Consider the following 21896-nt stretch of genomic DNA (forward strand, 5'->3'; position numbering starts at 1 on the left):
TCACAAACCTTTGGAAGCCCAACCCTCAAGTTCTATCCTATCAAGCTCCATCTATGGCCACAGGACTTGGTCTTTCCTTGCCGTGATGATATAGGATGATAGAGTTGTGACCTCAGAGCTCCTAAGTTTTCAGAGGTGAGGGGTGATGGAATGGGGGAGTTTGGGGAGATTTCAGGACAGTTACTCAACGAAAGTTTCCAACCAGAATTTCATGACCATGTCAGTTATAACTATTCATGGAATATCAATATCACATGAATTTTCTGTTTCCTCTGGTTTTAAACTTTCTCTTTTACTTATTTTTTCACTGAAAATACAAAAACTACATTAAATATAACTTGGAAAAAAAATAAAGTTTCCTAATAGATATTTTCATGTTTGTTTTCCTTCCAGTTCATATTTTACATATTGCTTTTTTCACAACATGTTAGCTTGAGCATTTGCCACGTTGCTGCAATAGTCTTTATGATAATTATGCTTATAGCTGTGTAATATTAACTGCTGATGTATCATAATTTTCTATTTTCTATTTCTGGCCATTTAAGTGTTCAGATTTTGCTCTTATGTATAACTCTGCCAACCAGTAATTCCTTTTTTTTTTTTTTTTTTTGAGATTGAGTCTCACTGTTTCACCCAGGCTGGAGTGCAATGGCGCGATCTCTGCTCACTGCAACCTCCACCTCCCGGGCTCAAGTGATTCTCCTGCCTCATTCTCCCAAGTAGCTGGGATTACTGGCGCCCACCACCAAGCCCAGCTAATTTTTGTATTTTTAGTAGAGACAGGGTTTCACCATGTTGGTCAGGCTGGTCTCGAACTCCTGGCCTCAAATGATCCACCCTCCCCGGCCTCCCAAAGTGCTGAGATTACACGCGTGAACCACCGTGCTCGGCCTGTAATTCCTCTTTTAAAAGAATTTTTACCCAAAGGTGCCACTCAGCACAGCCCTGACGGAGAGCCAGGTTTTCTGTTTGTGGGGCAGAAGGATGAAGAGGACTTGTGACTTAGAACTACATCATTGTAGGTTCAAAGGGAAAGAAAAATGGGTGTGCAGTGAGGGGAACTTCAAAAAGTCTAATTTCCAAAATGTAAAAAAAAAAAAAAAAAAAGCATGATTCTCTTATAAATACATAATGAGTACATGTCAAGGTTCTATTTTAACTCATTAATGGGAGAACCAAGTATATAAGAAAAACAGATGTAAATGTGGTTAGTAAAAGAAAAAACTGTAGAATAAGATCTCAAAGTTAGATACTAAGCTGACTGTTTTTCTTCAGAGCAATAAAACTGTAAACTTTAGGATTATCTTCTCTACTAAACAGAAGACATTTTTATTTCTGTAGGACAAAAAATTATTTGCACTGTTATTGCATAAAAACTCTTTGTATCAGCTGGGAACGGTGGCTCACGCCTGCAATCCCAGCACTTTGGGAGGCCGAGGCGGGCAGATCACGAGGTCAGGAGATAGAGACCATCCTGGCTGACACGGTGAAACCCCCTCTCTACTAAAAATACAAAAAATTACTCGGGCGTGGTGGCGGGCGCCTATGGTCCCAGCTACTTGGGAGGCTGAGGCAGAAGAATGGCGTGAACCCCGGAGGTGGAGATTGCAGTGAGCTGAGATCATGCCACTGCACTCCAGCCGGGGCGACAGAGCGAGACTCCGTCTGAAAAAAAAAAAAAAAACACCTCTTTGTATCTTAGTGCTTCTCGACAAACTAACAGCTAACCTTTGAGAACTGTTAGAACTGTAAAATCATAAATCAAGAATAAATAATAATTCTACTAGAAAGTCGCATGGCCCATATGCAGGCTTGACAGTGAAGGTCATGCATCTTTTTGCCTTTTTCCCAACTTTTGGGTATTTTTTTTCTTGAAGACAGACCTGGGGAGGAGACTCCATGATGCTATTAACTGCCCATCCCCCATATCCCACCCACTCTACCCGCCAGGCATTTCAGTACAAGGTAGCACAGGGAGCATGTCGTCTTGGTCTGAAGCCGTGTAGGGGTACGGAAGGTCAGCGAGGACAAAAAGGAAGCTTGAACAATTAACGTCCTATCCCTGAGATGGATGGAGAGAGAGGTCCTGGAGCCTATGAGAGGAACAGGAATGAAGCCCAGGATTTGACTAGAAGCCCAGACCACCCCTAACTCCCAAGGATTCTCACTGGGAAGGACCTGAAAGAGACTCCAGAAGTTCAGGTGGAATTTGTTTTACGAAGTTAAACGATTACTTCATTGTAGATTGGAGTTTCGCCTTAATATGTTTCACTGTTAAGAATATTGTTCACCTTAATCACCGTGAGCCTTTTGTCCCACGCACTCCTTAGCACCTCTGAACCTGTAAGTCTAATTGCCTGACAGCCCCTCTGGCTTTGTGCTTTCACCTTTAGGCCTGGCTGAGGCATCTTTGCCTCCTCTTCCTGTTCCTGGGCAGACCCTGGCTCTTTGAGACAGAGCAGCAGGGGTAGAGGACTACAGTCCAACTTGCCCCGGTGCCCCCAGGACTTTCTAGGTTAGAAAACTGGAAGTTTCACATCCCAGGATCCCCACTCAGTTCCAGGAAAACTGGGACCGTTGATGTCTCAGTCAGCTCAGGTTGCCGTAACAGAATACCATTAAACCGGACGGCATAAACAACAGAAATTTATTTTCTCACTGTTCTGGAGGCTGGAGGTCTAAGATCAAGGTGCCATCATGACTGGGTTCTTGTGAGGTCTCTCCTCCTGGTGTGTAAACAGATGCCTTCTTCTTGTGTCCTCATGTGCTAGACAGTGGGGTATGGGGGGGAGAGAGAGAGAGATCTGGTATTTGGTGTCTCTTCTTATAAGGACACTAATCCCATCATGAGGGCCTCACCCTTATGACCTCGTCTAAACCTCATCATCTTCCAAAGGCTCTGTCTCATAATACCATTACATCAGAGGTTAGGGCTTCAAGATATGTATTTTAGTTCAGTCCATAGCAGTTGGTCACCCTAAGTCCAGTCCTGCTCTTGATCTGAGCAGCTGTTGGATGCTGCTGTTTTCAACCTGAGAAGTTTTTTAAACTATTTTCCTAGTCTTAACTCTATTGTATCTCTCTTAAATACATTCTTAATTCATGAAGGCCAGACTATAGTCCAGGACCCATAAAAGTTTCCCATGTATTTCAGTCTGGAACAGAAATGAGTACAAGTTTTGTATTTTTGTTTTCTAGCAAGGAGACATTTGTGGAAGCTTCCAAGAAGACAAATGGAATGGAATAGGATATTTACTTTCATGGATCGGAAATGAATCACGTTGCTTTCTTTCAGAGTTGTAGAGTCTTAGGAAAGAAACAACAGAAAGAAAATGTTTTGTGGAGGAGAGCTGTGAAAAGAACAGACTTCTGAGTGGAGTACCTGGGTCAGGAGATATGGATTGATTCTGTGATTGGGCACCTGAAAAACAATAAACTTGCCATGCTTTTTTATACCTGGATGCTGTCTCCAAATGCTCTCTCTAGGCATTTATTCTGCTCCAGGGTCTTCAGAAGAACAGGTTAGTAGCTGGTCAAAGGGAAGGGAGGAAGAGGGGAATTGTGTTGGTGTGAAATGGTGTGATGGCTGAACTCCCCTTAGGGTTGTAGGCAAAAGCAGATCCCTGGATAATGGGGGTACCATGCATAGCTCTGAAAACAAAATGTTATTGGCTCCAGTCTGAAACTGTCAATTTCCACTGAAACGGAATAAATTATTCAGAAAAGAGAGGCACCAAATATTATGCAGTCTGCCTTTGGGGAAAGAAAAAAACACCCACTTCTTATAAAAACACTTTTTTGGGATGAAGGATTTGATGTCAATTGATGAGTCATCACTGTGTGTGTGTGTGTTTTTTACCACTTAGCCAAAAAGTGAGATTTTTAAAAAGCATTTCTTGAAGCAAATTCTTCCATTGCTTGGGGTTCTCTCATCTAAGAGAGAAGGCATCCTAAGCACTTATATCCACAGTGCCAGCAGCTGTCCCAGCTTGCATGAAAGATATTGTTGGGCAAGATTTGTAGCTCTCAAGTTCCAGTTTCATTATGAAAAGGTGACCTCAACATAACATTCATCATCTAAAAGCAAGAAACAGAAAATAAAGAAACAGAAAATAAAATTTAAAACCAATTTCAATGAGTAAAGCATATGTTTAAAAATGACATGATGAATGTCAGAAAGACAAAAGAATTTAAGAGAGCTTGTGCTCTCACTGTGCGGGCATGGCAGTGGGGTGACCACATGTCTTGGTTTCCCAAGGACAGTCCTAGCTCATGCCTGAAAAGTGCCCACTTTGACTCTCAAAAGTATCTTGCTTTGGACAGTGAGTTATATGGTTACCCTAAGTGTTGTAGTTTTAAAACATGTCTGCAAATTCTTTGACACTCCTATCATCAAAAAGTTGATGTCCCGGCTGGGCACAGTGGCTCACGCCTGTAATCCCAGCACTTTGGGAGGCCAAGGCGGGTGGATCACCTGAGGTCGGGAGTTCGAGACCAGCCTGGCCAACATGGTAAAAACCTGTTTCTACTAAAATACAAAATTAGCTGGGCCTGTTGGCTGAGTGCCTGTAATCCCAGCTACTTGGGAAGCTGAGGCAGGAGAATCACTTGAACGTGGGAGGCGGAGGTTGCAGTGAGCCAAGATCGTGCTGTTGCACTCCAGCATGGGCAAAAAGCAAAACTCCATCTTTAAAAAAAAAAAAAAAAATCTTTGTCCCTTCCCCTTGACAGTGGCCAGGCTTTTGTGATCACCTGAGTGAATAGCATGGGACAGCAGTGACACTACCTGATTTCCAAGTCTAGGTTAGAAAAGGCCATGCAACTTCTCCTGGTTTTTCTTGGGATACTTGTACTGGGAGTCATCTGCCACCCTCTAAGAAGTTTGACTACTCAGGAGCTGCTGTGCTGGAGGGACCACATGGAAAGACCAGAGAGTGAGAGAGTGGGAATAACAGATGCATGCTCAGCAACACCTGGTCTAGCTCCAGCTATTTGAGTGTTCCCAGTCCAGGTACCAAACATGTGAGTGAGAAAGGCTTTGAGGTCACTCCAGGCCCAGCCACCACCTGACTACAGCAACGTGAGAGGCCCCAAGTGAAAGGTATCTGGCTGAACCCAGTCAACCTCCAGAACCATGAGAGAAAATAATAAAAATAAATGATGTCGTTCCTGTATGCCAGTAAGTTCGAGATAGTTTGTTATGCAGGCAGAGGTAACCAAGAGACTAGGTGTAGGTTGGTTAAGCATGACATTACCTGATGGTAGCTGGAGGGTCCCTACTAAGCACTTTCAAGTTGCTGCAACTTTTTTATTATGAACTTTTCCTCATTCATTTTATTATGAATGTTGCAGCCGCATTGGCTTCCTTTCAGTTCTTCTTATAGCCAAGCTCATTCTGTGCCAGGATCCACTGTCTGGAACATTTCTCTCCTCTCCCCTACTCCTTCCCTTTTTATCTGTCTTAGTCTTATTCACCCTCCAGGTCCCAGCTTAAAAACACCTTCTTGATTCCTTCTGATAGGTTCTTAGCTTTCTCATAGGCACTTGAGAGAAATTGTATTTTGAAAAAATCACCACAGCTATACTTTTGATCCTACATGCTATTCCAAAATTTTGCCATTCCCTTATCAAGAGGTGGTGTCTATTTCCCCTCCCTTTGAAATGGTGCAATACTTTCTGTTTGCAATATTGACTAGAATGGGGCAGAAGCAACGATGTGTGACTTTGAGTCTAGGTCATAAAGGAATGTGGTTTCTACCACGATCCTTCTCAGGATACACACCGTGGGAACTCAGCCACCATACTGTGGGGAAGCCCAGGCCACATGGAGAGGCCACGTGTATGTATTCCATCTGACAGCTCCAGCTGAGGTCCCAGCTGCCAGCCATCATTAACTGCCAGACAGGTGAGTGTGTTTTCCTTCAAATGATAGCAGTACCCTGCTTTTGAGCCATGCTAGCTAATGCCAAGTAGAGCAGGAATGAGCTATCTCTGTTGACTGCTCAATACTATGCAATCTATTGTCATTGTTGTAAGACTAAGTTTTAGGATGGTTTGTTATGCAGTAATAGATCATCAGAGCACTACTGTGTTTTTATTTCTTAAAACTGCCCCAACTGTGATTATGTAAATATTATTAAAATGATATGCTCGATGTCTGTTTCTCCTTCTGAATTGTGAGATCCATGAGAGCTGGGACCCTGAATGCCTTGTCCACTGTTGTATGTCCAGCACATGACCATGTCTACTACAAAAGAGGAGCTTCAAAATAGAATTGTGGAATGGAAGAATGAGTGAATGAATGGATACAATGGCCTAAAAAGTACATGGGAATACCAACAAAGTAAAAATGAAAGCCAAAAAGTTCCTGAGGATATGAAAAACTATTTTGGTTGAAGGATAGACTGCTCATCATGACATCTGTGGAGTTCAGAAGCTGATTTGTAATTTTGCATTTGTCAACCTATTTTATACCTTTCAACCGTGTATCAATATTAGTTTGGTCACATCCAATCACATTTGAGTCTACACTAACACACTATTGCAACAAAAGCCTTTTATAATCTTTTGGCAGCTTTAAGTGTTAGTTTCAGAGTAGATTCTTAGTTCATGCAACTTTATTCATTTATATTTATAAAAGAATTAACCATAATCACAGACCAAGACAATTATCACCTCCCTTGGGTGGAAAAGTATGTGTCAAATTACACTCCATAGAGGAAAAATTGTTTGAAGATGTGTAGATTCAAACTAGCAAAGTGGGAGACTTAAAGAGTTGATAAGTGTTGTTGCAAAACACTTAGCTATTATTTTTGAGAACGTGTGGAAGACCGAGGTCCCAGAGGAGTTGGGAGTGGGAGAGACTACAACAGTGTCCATCTTTTCAAAAGAAAGCAACTTCTCAAGAAAAGAGAAAAACAGAACAAAATACCAATTTATCAATTTGTGAACACCAGGCAGAGCTCAAGATCCTGTGCAACCAGTCTGGCTAGATGACCTCTGGTGAGAGTCACAGGCTGTGGAAATAATCACAGAGTAGCAGATGACTGTATTTGGGCTTCTCGGGGCATTTGACTACAGGTGAACAAATCAAGTTCCTCTTTAAAGAAATGGGCCTGAGAAGATTTGATAAATATCTCCTACTACTAGAGAAGAAACTCACACAACCTTGTGTATTGGAGCCACTCAGTGTCACTTAACTTCAGCTGGTCATCCTCTTGTGTGTCCTGGTTGGAGTTCTCATCCATCCTCAGTTCAGTTTCTCCAGTGACTATAGCTCCATCTCCTGCAAGGTGGGGAAAGGGTAGACATCAATTACTTATGATGGGGCATGGGGTCTTTGCCCACTGATATTCACTGCTGCCACACACACACAGCCTTCAAAAAATCCAGTATTGAATCCACCCCATCTATCCCAAACCACTTGCTCTTTCCAAATGCATCACGTTCTCTCTTCCCTCTATAACTTTGCCCTGGAATGCCCTACCGTGCCAGCTCCCAGATACCTCATATAATTAATTTTCACTGCCTTGCCCTTTCAAGAGTGAGTTCAGGTGTTGTATCAGAGGCTGGTGCCATGCTGCTCAGATCTCTGTTAGCTGGGCAGGCACACCTATCCTTCCAGCTGTCTGTGAGTGTTGGCTTCTAACAGCTCCAAGGGACATCCTTCTTCAGAGACTCACCCTCTATCATCAACAGGCGCCTTCTCTCCCAGAATTAGGTAGGATATTAGGCGCTCTCCCCCAGGAGCAGCCTGCAGCCAATGACTGACTGATGAGGAATAGTCAGGTCTGGCCTTTTTGACTCAAAGTGGGACAGCTCTGTTGTGCAGCCACACACTCCACGTGTCCCCTTCGGTCAAACTGCAGCTAGACTAACAGAAGCCACATCTTTGCCTAGCTTCGCCCGCTTCTCTCTTGCTTCCGTCATTTATTTACAGGTTTCTTCCGAGAGTTGTCCCTTGATAAATCACTTATACAGGATTTCGCTTCTCAGGCTCTGCTTCTAGGGAACCCAACTCAGGCCGATATTGTCTTTTCTGGGAGACTTTCTTTAACCATTTGCCACCCAAACTAAATCAGAGTCCCTGTTATGTGCACACACTTCCATCATAGAGCTTCTCACTAAGTACCGGAATCATTGATTTAATTGTCAGTCTCCCCCACTAGTCTATTTGAGAGCAGGAACCTTGACCTATTGATCTCTCTCTCCCCAGCACCTGGGACCTATAGCTGCTGTTCAGTAAAATTTTGATGAATTGAATTCTTGGGGATCTTTGTGAAGACAGTGTACTCATGAAATATACAGAGGTGTGTGAATGAGCCTTATTTTAGCCCTCATATTAAAGAGGGTTCAGGGGAAAACAGTCACAGAGATTGTTATAGAAATAGGCTACGGGCTTACCATAGAATGTTGCTTAGGACAATTGAAAATGGAATATAATCTGGGATTGTGGTCGATTAATGATTATCAAGTCAGCTGCTTACTAGTACAATGGAAAATTTTCAAAAGATGTAATACATGGGTGGGCCCTGCCTTCAAACAACTTAAAATCCAGTTTGAGAAAGGTCGATTGTAAATAGATGAAGAGCGGTAACAAATAGAATGTGAACCAACTTCCAGCCACCGTAAGGAATGGACAGAAATAGGCTTAAACTCTAGTGACAAATTTGGAAAAATATTTTAATCAACTTCCTAACAGAGCAGTGGAAGTGTCATCAGCACTGATAATGACTCTATCCTTGACCGAACTTGAGTCTGGCTCCACTGAGCCCTCCTTTCAGCTAGGCCTCTACTTTGACCTATGAGAACTGCAGACTCTCAGCACAAACTAACACTGATGTAGTTTCTAACAGCTCCAGGTCACGTCCCTAGGATGAGAACCCCAGCTCTCTTAAGTTCCTGCCTGAGAAAGCTTGTTGCTGCCAAAAGAATTTAGTATTTGTTCCAATGCCTGACTATAGGCCCCTGACCTTTATTTCTTAAAACACTTACTTTGGGCCAGGCGCGGTGGCTCACGTCTGTAATCCCAACACTTTGGGAAGCCAAGGCGAGTGGATCACCTGAGGTTAGGAGTTCAAGACCAGCCTGACCAACACGGAGAAACCCTGTCTCTACTAAAAATACAAAATTAGCCGGGTGTGGTGGCACACCCCTGTAATCCCAGCTACTCAGGAGGCTGAGGCAGGAGAATCACCTGAACTTGGGAGGTGGAGGTTGTAGTGAGCTGAGATCGTGCTATTGTACTCCAGCCTGGGCTACAAGAGTGAAACTCCATCTCAAAAAACAACAACAACAACAACAACAAAAAACTTACTTTGAAAAACTTGCCGTTGTAAATCCTACTTCAGTCCTTTTGTGGTGTATCTCTTACAACCCATGTATTTTTCAAGGACCTGGGAGCCATCACTTTGCAATGTAAGAAAGAGAGGGGGCCAGGCACAGTGGCTCACACCTGTAATCCCAGTGCTTTGGGAGGCCAAGAATGGAGGCTCCATTGAAGCCAGGTGTTCAAGATCAGCCTGGACAACATAGTGAGACCTTGTCTCTATAAAAAGAATTTAAAAATTAGCCAGCCATGGTGAACTATGTCTGTAGTCCTAGCCACTCAAGAGGCTGAGGCAGGATGATCACTTGAGCCCAAGAGTTCAAGGTTATAGTGAGCTCACTGCACTCCAGCCCGGGCCACAGAGCAAGATCCTGTCTCTAATGAAATTAAAAATGAAAATAAGAGAAAGATAAGTCTCTTGTCTTCTTGTTTCCCAGTCTCTGTGGGAGACTAGGAGCATCCCTTCAATCAGCATCAGTTAGCAAACACAGGTGCCCAATCACGTCAACATCCCCCTTAACGTCCTTCAGCACTTTTCCTTTAGCACACCCCAGCATTTAAAAAGCCTCCTACTTTTTGTTTTGATAGAGTTATACTCTTTGAGCTCAGGTTATACTGAGTTCCCTCCTCTACTGTAATTTTACTGAATAAAACCTGTCCCCCGATCTTTAATTTAGTGTCCGGTTCTGTTTCTCTTTGACAGCACCCAAGAGAAACCGTGACTTCAACTATAGTAGAAAGCTTTGAAGAGTAATGAAGTTCCATTTCAGAGGGTGCTGGTTTTGTCCTGCAATAAAGCAGGAGGTGGACATGTGGATGAATGACCCTTTCAAAGGCCTTCTCCTGGCAAATTTGTCAGGTCATTGGTAAAATATCTCTTCAGGAGCCTCGTGATTATAAGGAAAGGGTCAGGCAATGAACACAGTCCTCCAAGTGAATAGAGAAGTGCTTCTATGGTAAATAAGCACAAGCCCGATCCTGACTCTGCTTCTCCCCTGCTGGGCAACTTTAGATAAATTGCATAACCTCTTCCAAGGCTCAGTGCCCTCATTCTGTAAGAAGAAGAGGTTGTACTAGACGCTATTCGAGTTCCCTTCCAGCCCTGATATATTATGATTTCCAGGGACCCAATATTTCTGAATTAACTGAAAATCCCTTCTTGCTCACCACCCTTGATGGTTATGTTGAAATGCCTGTCATCTGTGTGTTAAGCTGGGAGAGGAGCTCTCTACTGTGTGCCAAGAAAGAGCTCTCGCGCCTCTTCCAGGGCCATATGTGGCCAGGATCCCCTGGGAAAGCAAAAGCACATATCGTTGCCAAAAAGTCTAACTTTGTAACTCAGAATTTGCCATCTGCTAAACAGCTTTTAATTGAAGCTCCAAGAGGCAGAGGCTGGCTGGAAAAATCTTCCAAGCAGATCCAATAGGATTATCTTCCCTAAAGGAGGTTTTTCTATGTTTAATTAGTTGGAAGCCATTTTGTCACTGACAGATTATTTAGATGTCAGTCCTTTTGGTGCCCTTTTCTCACCCCTCACCCCCATGTTTGAGCCTCACAGATTTTTTTTTTTTTTTTTTTTTTTTTGACAGAGTCTTGCTCTGTCGCCCAGGCTAGAGTGCAATGGTGCAATCTTGGCTCACTGCAACCTCTGCCTCCCAGGTTCAAGCAGTTCTCCTGCTTTAGCCTAACAAGTAGCTGGGATTACAGGCATGAGCCACCGTGCCCAGCCTCACAGATTCTTTAGTTAGTACCAGCCTCTGATTCCTTTTTTTCTTGGAGGCTATACTGCCCATCCTCAGGTATCCAGTGTTCCCAAAGCCCTTTCTTCACCACTCAGGATACAGGTGAGCTATTTCAACCTGGATGGAGAAGCCAAGCATAACCACTTCTCAATTTTTGGTGCTTGAGCTCATTACCATGCACTCAGGAGCCACAAATTCATGGTCCTTTAACCTACACCAAGAATCATCAGGCAGGCGTGGGCCTGAAAGGCAGCACCAATTGAGGGAAAGCCCAGTCATTCCAGGGGCAGCGTGTTAACCCTTTGCGCTCAGGGCCTTTCCATAGCCCAGACCAGCTCCATTTGCTGCTGGCAGGAGATGAGTGAAGGAGTAAGTCCCCAGAGTTGGGAGCTTCCTCCAGTTAGGGGCTTGGACTGCTGCATTTCCTTGTCTTTTTTCAGGGGGCACATTGTGAGATTCCGGTATAGCCGCAAATGTTTACAGTCAGGAAGTGGCAACTTGGTATTGGAACCAAGGTCAGATGTGGCTGCAGCAAATGAAGATGCTGTTCAAAGTACTTCTTGGCTTGCAACTGGGTAAAATACTCAATATCAACCTGCAAATCAATAACATTATCTCCATTTTAATGTTTTTATTATATAAATTACCATCATGTTAACCTTTTTATTATAGAAAATTTCATAACATAAAAATGGAAAGAAGAGTTAATGAATCCCTATGTGCCCATCACCCAGTTTCAACAGTTATCTACTCAAGGCCAACCTTGTTTCACCTGTATCCTCACCAATCCCCTGCTCCAACTCCCCATAGTATGTCCTCACATTTTATAGTTGAGGAAACCAAGGTGCAAGTATAAATGAAAAAGAATGAACGGAGTCAGTTATTGTCAATAGATGACGGTGGGGTAAAGGTGGAAAGCAGGGGATGAAGGAAGTGTATCACATTCTTTGGGGTAGCACGTACATATTTTGGAAAATGCAAGGTCAATAATACACTCTTTATTTTACTTATTTATTTATATTTTTTGAGACAGAGTCTCGCTCTGTCCCCAGGCTGGAGTGCAATGGCGCAATCTCGGCTCACTGCAAGCCCCACCTCCCAGGTTCAAGCCATCCTCCTGCCTCAGCCTGCTGAGTAGCTGGGACTACAGGTGTGTGCCACCACGTCCAGCTAATTATTTGTCTTTTTAGTAGAGATGGGGTTTCACCATGTTGGCTAGGATGGTCTTGATCTCTTGACCTCCTGATCGACCCGCCTTGGCCTCCCAAAGTGCTGGGATTACAGGCGTGAGCCACCGCGCCAAGTCAATAATACACTGTTACATAATTTTTGTATGGAACATAAAAAAACAATATCTATTGTTTTCATAATATAATTTACAGAAGGCAAAGCTGTACAAAAGCTTTCTCAAACCATTGGTGGGGATTACATCAAAAGCTCTGAGCCTGTGAGATTTTTATATGTATCAGAAAGAGGCCATGGGTTAGAATAGGTTATAAATACAGGATTAGAATATGTCCAAGGTTCCTTTCCTCTTTGACACCCCAGGTCAACCATAACCCTAAATTGGAGGCCATGGAAATTGGAGGCCATGGCTATTTCCCTTTGCAGCATCTAGTACTGTTCTGTGTAAGCAGGAGGCTTCAATAAATGCCTCAGAGAGGTGGACTTCCTTGCAGTTGCAGTTAATGTGTGAACTAATGGGAGACCTAGAGGAAATTGCTCGAAAACATCTTAGATATGGCATTTCCAAATTTTAAAAAAAGACTTTGAGCAGGCCCCATAATTTTCAAACTCTGTTCCCTAGGACCTTATAGATGCATGTGGGGTTTGGCAAACATTGACATGTACCAGTCAACCTTGGAAGAATTAAACTTCCTGAGGAAAGCCTTTATTGCATTGATTTTATTTTGGGGTTTTGCTGGAAAACTTCAGTAGAATTATTTAAAAAGAGCTCTGCTGCTGAAAAATCACTGACAATAGGCTCCTTCCACAGGAGAGGAGCTGATAGTGCAGAGAGGGTGTGACTGGTTCAAGTTCATACAATAGATTAATGGAACTGATGGGACCAGAGACTCGGTATCCTGGGATCTGTGGACAGTTGACATGGTTATTGGATTGGGAGCTGCAGGAAGTGCCCAACATGGGAAGAAAAACCCTTTAGAATGAAAGGGCTGTCCACACAAGTTCTCTTGCTGTCCCAATCCCAGGTTGGGCTCAGCAAACAACTTTCCAGCTGTTTGTTCTATAAGGGTTTCAGTGAGCAAGACGCACTGTGGTCCAGGAAAATCGAGCACCAGGGGCTTCTGGGCTGCAGGCCAAGGAACACTTGGTATGCTGTGCCACCCAGCTTCAGCCACTAAACAGTCCTGTCTCCGCCAACTAACAGCCTAGAAGGGAAACTGTGGACAGATCACACCATTAATGAACAGTAGGGGAACTTCGGGAAGATTCCTGCAGAGGAAGTCATTGTTCAAGGACATGGCAACATGATCAGAGTACAAGCTGTGGAATTCTTCTCTGATGAGCTAGGGAACCCTTGAACCATGGCCCTCATAGTACTCTGGTTGCTTAGCTAAGTCCATGCCAGAGATTGCAAACGAGTGGTCAGTAGGCTGAATACTATCTCCAGAAATGTTTTGTTTCACTTCAGTGGTGTTTCAATACTTTTTAAGTAAGTCACCAACATTTTAAAATTGAGGGGTTTCACATTAAAAACTCCAGATTTCTGATGTATCTTGAGAAAAAAGAGAGAAAGATCTAGCAACACTGAGCAGCACTAGCAAGACATTCTATCCCAGTCAGCTGGAAGCTGGAGCTTTAAACTGGGCATACATTCTGTCATTTGCTGCAGTCCCCACCAGCGTCGACTGCCTTACACCAGCTGCTGCTTCACTTGTTCAGTTTACCTCCTGGACCCTGTAGCAGTCTGGATTGGTGACCTAATACTCTCCGACAAAGAGTGTCAAACAATGACTCTCAAATATTAGCTCTGAACCCTCTATGGTGCCTACCTGAGGCCCTACCCCAGAGACCCCGATTCCTATGTATAAATGAGGTTCAGGATTTACATTTTAAACCAGCAACCTAGAGGTTCTGATGCAGGTGGTTTTATGACCACAGTTTAAGACAAGCTACCATAGAATCAAGGCCCTGAATACCGGGTACACATTTGAATCAACAAAGTGAAATTTTACTCCATCTCTCTTATTACACACACACACACACACACACACGCACACACACACATATTTCCCTTTAACCATTCAAAAGTCGCTGAAGAAAATACACATTTCACCCCTAAATGTTGCAGCACACCTCCCGTAAGACTACGGACATTCTCCTGCAAAACCACACAGCATTATTAAGCCTGAGAAAGTCATAATTTCCTCATGACTAGATTCAGTCAAATATGTCCAGTAAGAACCTCACATAAATGATTTTGTGTGATGTTGTATACCTCCCATTGCATAAGATTAGAATGCAAAAAAAATGCAGAGGTTCACAAACTACAGCGTGCACTTGGAGGGCTGGTTACAACCCACGTTGCTGGGTCCTACTCCACAGTTTCTGATTTGGGAGGTGTGGAGTGAGGCCTGAGATTTGCATTTCTCGAAAGTTTGCAGGTGATGCTGATGCAGTGGGTCCAGGGACCACACTTGGAGAACCACCCACACGATGGCAGGCCATCCCACCATTGGCAACAGATATTGGTATTTTTTAAAGCTCCCCCAGGTGATTGTTTGCAGCCAGCATTAAGATCCATTGCTAGTCTGGCCCCTCACTACTCAAATAAAGTCCTCGAGCCAGCAGCGTCAGCAACATCCAGGTACCTTGTGAGGAAGGTAGAATCTCAGGCCCTACTCCAGACCTATCAAACCAGAATCAGCATTTTAGCAAAATCCACAAGTGGCTCGTGCTCACATTCAGGTTTGAGAAGCACTTCTCTAGAGCACCCGGGAGCTTCTCTTACCTTTAACTGAGGCTTCCACTGGTCTGGTCTTCCCAAGACACCCCCGGCCACTGGTGGCCCTGTAAACATGGTGCCACCATGGATGAGTTGATGCCTGAGTATCGATGGGGGCAAGCCAGAGCTTCCTTCCTAAACGCTATCGAAGTCTCCGACGTAGGTACAGCCTGGGGGTGATGGTGGGTGAGCTGCTGCTTAAGGGCCACAGCCCAGACCCTGGAGGAAGAAAATGAAGCCTACCAGATTCATTCTGTAGGCTTCTTCTATCCCACCCCCAACTTCAGCCTTTCAAGATCTTTTTATTAATGCCCACAATTACTCTGATGTGATTACATTACACATTGCATGTCTGTTTCAAAACATCACATTTACCCTATAAATATATACACTATTATGCACCCATAATAATGAAAAATAAAAAAAAAAATTAAAGAAACCACTTGCTTTGGTCCCATCTATAATTTTAGTGCCTGATTTTACCTGCTCCTCTGGCTTCCAACTTGCTGCCTGCTCCTCACTCATGGCTTTGTTTAGTCTTGGTATTTCTTGGTGGGTGGCGTTTTACTAAGTCCTGAGATACAAAGGTGACTAAAACAAATCCCCACTGTCAGGGAGTCGAGTTCCCTATTGCCCAACTGGCCACTCTCCTGGCACCGTGAGGCCCCTTCTCAGCCTCAGTATCCCCATCGAGTGGCCTCACCTGCTCCTTGGCTGTGGACCTGCAAGGATGGGTTGGACATAGAGATCGTCTGACCTCTTCTTTCTCTACCCAGTTTGACTTTTAGAGACTGAGGCTGTTTGAGGCCATTTACCAGCTATCACTGAACAGTGCCCTAAGCCTTGGGTCTCATGGAGGGAACAGATATGGTCCCTGGCCTTAGATTACCTACAACATGGTGGGGGAGATGGGGCACTTAAGAAGAATGTGTTGTGAGACGTAATTTTTTAGATTGGGGAGAAATCCTTCCCACTAAGGGATTAAGGTAGGTTTCATGGAGGAGGTGGCATTTAGGAAGAGGCAGTGGACATCTTCAAGGTCCAATAAAACAATCAGGTGTCTTGGTTTTGCTTTGGGACAGGCCCAGGAGTTGCTGTGATTCAGGCCATATGAATTGTTCCCCCACCTGCACACCCTGGGCACCAAGGAGAAGGCAATATCTTTGCTCATAAAGCATTTTGCAAGCCTGGGAAATGGAGCTTGGATTGTAAGGGGTTCGAACTACTTTAGCGCTGCAATGGAAATAGCCTCCGCATGGGGGAGGAGAAGAATCAAGTGGGGAATGCGCCAACTGAGGACTGGAAACCGCAGTCAGAAGAATGGATCTGCACTTTCCACTCCTGGCAGAGAACAGGCCTCAGTCAGGAATACAACCAGACGGCTGGGCCTGGGAGTCTCCGAAGCAAACCTGGAACTGAGTAAGTCATTATCTTGGGTGAAATTGAGTTTGAGGATGATCAGGAGAAGGGGACAGACAAAGAATCAGAAAGTGTGACAAAGGAGCGGTCTCCCCATCTCAAAGCATTAGACAAGGTAAAACCATGATCATTAGTTTCATCATCATCTGTTCACGAGGAGGCCCCTGTCAGCTGGGGTAGCCAGGGAGGGCTTCATGGAGGAGGAAAGTCTTGAAATTTGAGTTGGAACTTTCTGGATAGATGAGAGGTTGTGAGAAGGTGGAGAACAGCACAGCACAGAGATGTGAGTATGTATTATGTCCCAGCAACGATAAGACTAGGATGAGCCACCTGTGGCTGCCCATGTGCTAGCCCACGCCTCAGCCCAGGTGGGGCCTTCACGGTGAATTGCATTAATGGCCCCAGATCGCCACCTCTCTCTGAATCCATGCCCTTTGCTATGTGACTGTAGTGCCCTCCCAATCTGCCTGGATTCAGCTGTGTCAGCGGTGCTTTAGCCAATAGAAGGAGGCAGAAGGATGCTGTGCAATGAAGGATTAACTCAGCACACCTGGGTGGTCCAAACCTGCCCATTCCAAAGCAAGTTTTGGCCTGTGTCAGCCTGATAAGAATGTCATTGTTTAGCTGGAGCCCGTGGGTCATGTCACATAGTCTACACTAAATGAGATTTATGGCGGGGGCTGTGAGCCACATAGTATTCAGGTGACCTCTGGAGAAGTTGGAAACTAAGGCCCACCACATGGGCAGTCAGCCATGCCTATGTGACCAGACCCCAATAAGAACCCTGGACACTAAGGTTGGAGTGAGCTTCCCTGGGTGGCCATGTTCCATGTACGTTGCCATACATCCTGGCTGGGAGAATTAAGCCCTGTCTGTGCAACTCCACTGGGAGAGGACAGCTGGAAGTTTGCACCTGCTGTCTCCTATGCACCTTTTCTCCATGGCTTATTTAATATGTATCCTTTTCCTATAGTAAAATGTAACTATGAGTATAACAGCTTTGCTGCGTTCTGTGAGTCCCTCCAGTGAATCAGTGAATTTACAGGTGGTCTTGGGGACCTCTGAATGACAGATAGTATGACAATTCTGAGTCTAGGCCTCAAGAGGCCTTGAAAGCACTTCTGTTTGTTCTCTTGCACTTCTGTGATTGCCTTGAGAAAGGCACACTTGGGCTAGCCCATCAGTACAGGAAGGGAAAGAGAGATGTGCGGAGCAGGGCCACTTTCCAGCTCCATCTTAGATCTGTCTAGCCCCAGCTAGTCGTGCATGAGTGAGCCCAACAGAGACTAGCAGAGCCACACAGCTGAGCCCAACCTAGAGTCCCTGACCCCAAGCTGACTCGCATACCCATGAGAAATAATACATAGTTGTTTTAAGTCAGTGAACTTTAAAACAGTGTGTCATCAGTAGTAGAAATGATAAACCCCCAAAGCACAGTGGTGGTCCCAGCCTCGCTCTAACTGATATGAGGACCTCAGAGAGCCTCAGCAAGCTAGTTACTCTGAGGGTCTCTGCATCCTTAGCTTCCAAGTCAGGATAGAGTTACAAATCAGCCACCCATGTAGTTTCATTCATGCAAATTGCAAGTTGATCCGTTTCTCCAAAGGATGCACAGGTGTCAGTATGGAAGGCCTTGTGGACATTTTTGTTGGAAGAGGCATGGATAAGTGAAGAAGGGATATGGTCTGAAAGCAGGGTTGAGCAAGAGGGAGAAAAAGTGGGCCCCAGAGAGGAGGGTAAATGTGAAGAGGACTATATGGAGAGAGAAGTAGGGAAGCACCTCGAGAGTATTTTTTATAACCTCCTGACCTGGGATCTTCCAACAGGTATATACATCCTCACACCAGCAGGTACCTTCCAAAATGCTGCAGGCTCCCCAGACCACAGTCCTGCTCTTGGATACACCATTGGCCTTTTGGACTTCACCACAGTTCTGAATACTCAGGCTCTAACTCTGTACCCTCCCAAGGTCAAGAATTGCCTCATTCTTTAGATCTATCCACTCCCAATTTCCCTGGGGTCTCCCCACTACTTGATGGAAGCCTAGCTTCCAGGGCTTTCCCAGGCTGATGGCCTCTACCCAAGACTCCCCTGACCACCTGCGGTAGATTAGATTACTGTTGAACAAATATTCACTCCTTTCATCCCCTCCCTGGAGGAGGGATATCCCCAGACACATTCATGTTGGGCTTGTTCTTGTGACTGCTTAGCCAATGAAATGTGAGTGGAAGTGAAAATATGCTTACTCCAAGCCTACATTTTCAGGGCCATCATATTTCTGCCTCCCCCTCCAAGAGACTCTAACCTCCATCATTAGATGATTATGCTCCAGGTCACCACTGCCCCAAATCTTGGGTCAAGAATGAGAGATGCAGAGAAAATATGAACTTGAGCCTCAGCTTGAAGCAGAGCTGCCTTGGTCAACCAATAGGCATTAAAACAAGATTTAAGTAGTTTGTCATGCAGCATATTGTAGTGGTTGCTGACCAACATACCACTCATGAGGGGAGAGCCAATATCTTGCTGAAGTGAGATCACTGTTACGACATTAGCTACCACAAATCACTAACAAAGGAAAATTTGTTGTATTCAGGACACTTACATAAATCCATTCTAAGGATCAACATTTTCGGGCAAGAATGAATCACATTTGGCTATTATTTGCTTATAAGAATTGGAGAAAGGATGTTAACCCATGAATGCTCTGGAAGAAAACCCAAGGGAGAACTGTTCTACTATCACCAATCCAAGCAAAGATCAAGAATGCAAAGTGTCACTATTGCCTCAGGGAAAGAAACTAGCACACAAGCAAATTAAATCCCCTGCCTATCTTCCATTTGGCTGCTTTGATAAAGAAAAACGACACAAGTTTTGGAGTTAGAGGGGAGCTGACTTGGTGCCCTGCTACAAAATGTATTTACAAAAACAGACTTTGCAGAGCTGATATGATGGGTGTCTTGAAGATTGTGATGGTCTGCAACGGAGAGGGGCTGTACTTGTCTTCAAGGGCTGCCACAACAAAGTATTCCAGATGGGGTGACTTCAACAACAGACATTTATTTTCTTGCTTTTCTGGAAGCTAGACATCATAGATGAAGGTCTCGGCAGAGCTGGTTTCTTCTGAGGCTTCTCTCCCTGGTTTGCCATGGCTGTCTTCCGCATGTGTCTTCATGTGGTCTTCCCTCTAGGCCTCTAGGTCTTCCCTTCATGAAGTCTCTGTCTTCATCTCTTCTTTGACATCAGTCAAATTGGAGTGGGGCCCACACCAGTGACCTCATTTAACCTTAATTACCTCTTTAAAGACCCCCATCTCCAAATACAGTCATCTTCTGAAGCTAAAGCGCTGGGAGTTAGGAATTCAAAATATGAATTTCGTGGGGACACAATTCAGTCCATGATAAGGGTGGAAATCACAGAGAGTCAGATCAACATTAGGAAGAATTCTCTAACCAGAAACATCAAGTGCTGCCAAAGTAGAGAAGCAGGTCCCTGTTACAGGAGCTATTTCAGCTATTTCTGTGCATATTGGATGACCTCTTTAGCAAGGATTTTTTTTTTTTTTTTGAAACAGGGTCTCACTCTGTTGCCCAGGCTGGAGTGCAGTGGTGTAATCACGGCTCACTGCAGCCTCAACTCCTGGGTTCAAGCCATCCTTCTGCCTCAGTCTCTCGAGTAGCTAGGACTACAGGTGCGTACCAACATGCCCAACCAGTTTTTGTATTTTTTGTAGAGATGGGATCTCACTGTGTGCCCAAGCCAGTCTCTAACTCCCGGCCTCAAGCGATCTTCCTACCTTGGCCTCCCAAAGTGCTAGGATTACAGGTGTGAGCCACCACACCTAGCCTGTTTCTTTTATTGGTTCAATAAAGATGCCTATAGAGCTTACCATATGCTCAGTGCTATGCTAGGTGTTGAATAGGGAACAAAGCATTTATAGTATCTTCCCTCCTGCAGCTTTAAGTCTAGTGCTGCATTTAGGCATTATACAAGTAAACACAAATGAACATATAATGGCAAATTGCAGCAAGGGCATTGAGAGTATAAGGGGCTCATTTCATCGGATAGCTAGTGACGACATAACAGACAACATTTGTTGCTAACACAACCCTGATTATTTCAGGTACCTAGGGATCCTTTTTTCTTGGAGAGTACAGGCCTTCACCCAGCCCAAGGGATGACTTGAAGTCGTTCTAAGCAGTCTTTGAATTCTTATTTCCCTTGACCAGTGATTGGTTGTGGAGAGGCCATGTAATCTATTTCTGGCCAATAAAATGAAAGCCAAAGTCTGTTAATTAGGCCTTCCTAAAATATTTTGCTTTTCTGATAAAAAAATAGACCTAGTTGTAACAGCCCTTGTTCTTTATCCTTTCTTCTTTGTCCTTTCCTCTTCTTCCAGACTGAAGTGTAGAGGTGATGCCTGGAGGCATGGCAGCTATCTTGCAACCATGAGGCAGCATGCCAAGTACTGTAAGGACAGAGGGATGGAAAGACAGGAAAAGCCTGGCTCTTGACAACATCATCAAGCTGCAGCATCAGCCTGCACTCCATACCTCTGCCTACCTCTTAAGTTAGGAAAATAAACCCCACTTGTTTAAGCTTCAGAAGTTGAGTTTTCTCTCATTGCAATCAAACACAGTCCCAATTGATCAGCCCAATAGGACTCACTGAGGGAGTAACATTTGCCTGAGACCCAAAGGCTAAGTAGATGCTATGCAAGTGAAGAACAGGGGAAAAGCATTCCAAGTAGAGGGACAATGGTAAAGACCCCAAGCAGGAATAAGGAACCATGGCCAAACCAGCAAGGCTTGTGGGATGTGATAAGGATCATACTTTTATAATTCACAAGATGTTTAACAACTGAAAGGTTGGGGTAATAAAGCAAACCTTAGAGTCACGTGTCCTCAGTAGCAAGGCCTGCACCTCTCCTAGAGCACACAGCATTACTTGCCTATTGCCTGCTGAGCCTGGACAAACATTCATTCCCCTCTGCCTTTCCCTTGGCTGGTTAGTTATGAATTTGCAGCCAGAGTTTGGATACTAAATAGAGTATTTGGTGGGTTGGCTGGTTGGTTTGGCTGCTAGCCCTTGATCTTATGAAGAGAAAACTAAAGCCATCTTTGTCCTCAAAGCAACGAGTCCAGACTGAGGATCAACCATTCTTTCTTTGACTGCCACTGGAAGGCAGTTTTCTACTGCTCCTCCTAAGTCTTTCAAAAACCTGGCTATTTTTCCCCCTACTATGAGGAGAATTAATACAGGTACTTTTTTTTTTAATGTGTAGGGAAAACACAGGCATAATGCAGGACCCTGGGGCTGGTTAACCAAGAGCAGTGACTCCACCTCTAAGCCTGCAAGTGCCACTGGAAAATCAGGAACTGGTAAAGATGACACCGTTTCCTCATGCCTGGTCCTTGCTGTCCTCCCAAGACTCCACCTAGTG

General features: G+C 44.4%; 2 long non-coding RNA genes across 6 annotated transcripts in view; one reads left to right on the forward strand and one right to left on the reverse strand.

Moving 5' to 3' along the window:
* The first annotated feature begins 1600 nt into the window (after positions 1-1600).
* Positions 1601-21061, forward strand: LOC129058633 (uncharacterized). Of its 3 annotated transcripts, XR_008523896.2 has the most exons (7): positions 1601-2202; positions 3199-3521; positions 5774-5905; positions 11511-11645; positions 16120-16456; positions 20028-20144; positions 20853-21061. It is a non-coding gene; the product is annotated as an uncharacterized LOC129058633 (long non-coding RNA). The 3 variants fall into 3 exon arrangements; XR_008523894.2 differs by lacking the exon at positions 11511-11645 and having other exon boundaries at positions 1740-2202; positions 20853-21060; XR_008523895.2 differs by lacking the exon at positions 16120-16456 and having other exon boundaries at positions 1747-2202; positions 20853-21060.
* The window catches only part of LOC129058634 (uncharacterized), a 164944-nt gene continuing 148944 nt past the window's right edge, over positions 5897-21896 (reverse strand). For 2 of the 3 annotated variants that reach the window (XR_010139355.1, XR_008523898.2), the window contains exon 3: positions 5897-7285. This is a non-coding gene — a long non-coding RNA (uncharacterized LOC129058634). Of the gene's footprint in view, positions 7286-15043; positions 15257-21896 lie in introns of all 3 variants that reach the window. The other variant, XR_008523897.2, reaches the window with a different exon arrangement.

Source organism: Pongo abelii, chromosome 2, assembly GCF_028885655.2.
Source record: "Pongo abelii isolate AG06213 chromosome 2, NHGRI_mPonAbe1-v2.0_pri, whole genome shotgun sequence".
NCBI lineage: Eukaryota > Metazoa > Chordata > Mammalia > Primates > Hominidae > Pongo > Pongo abelii.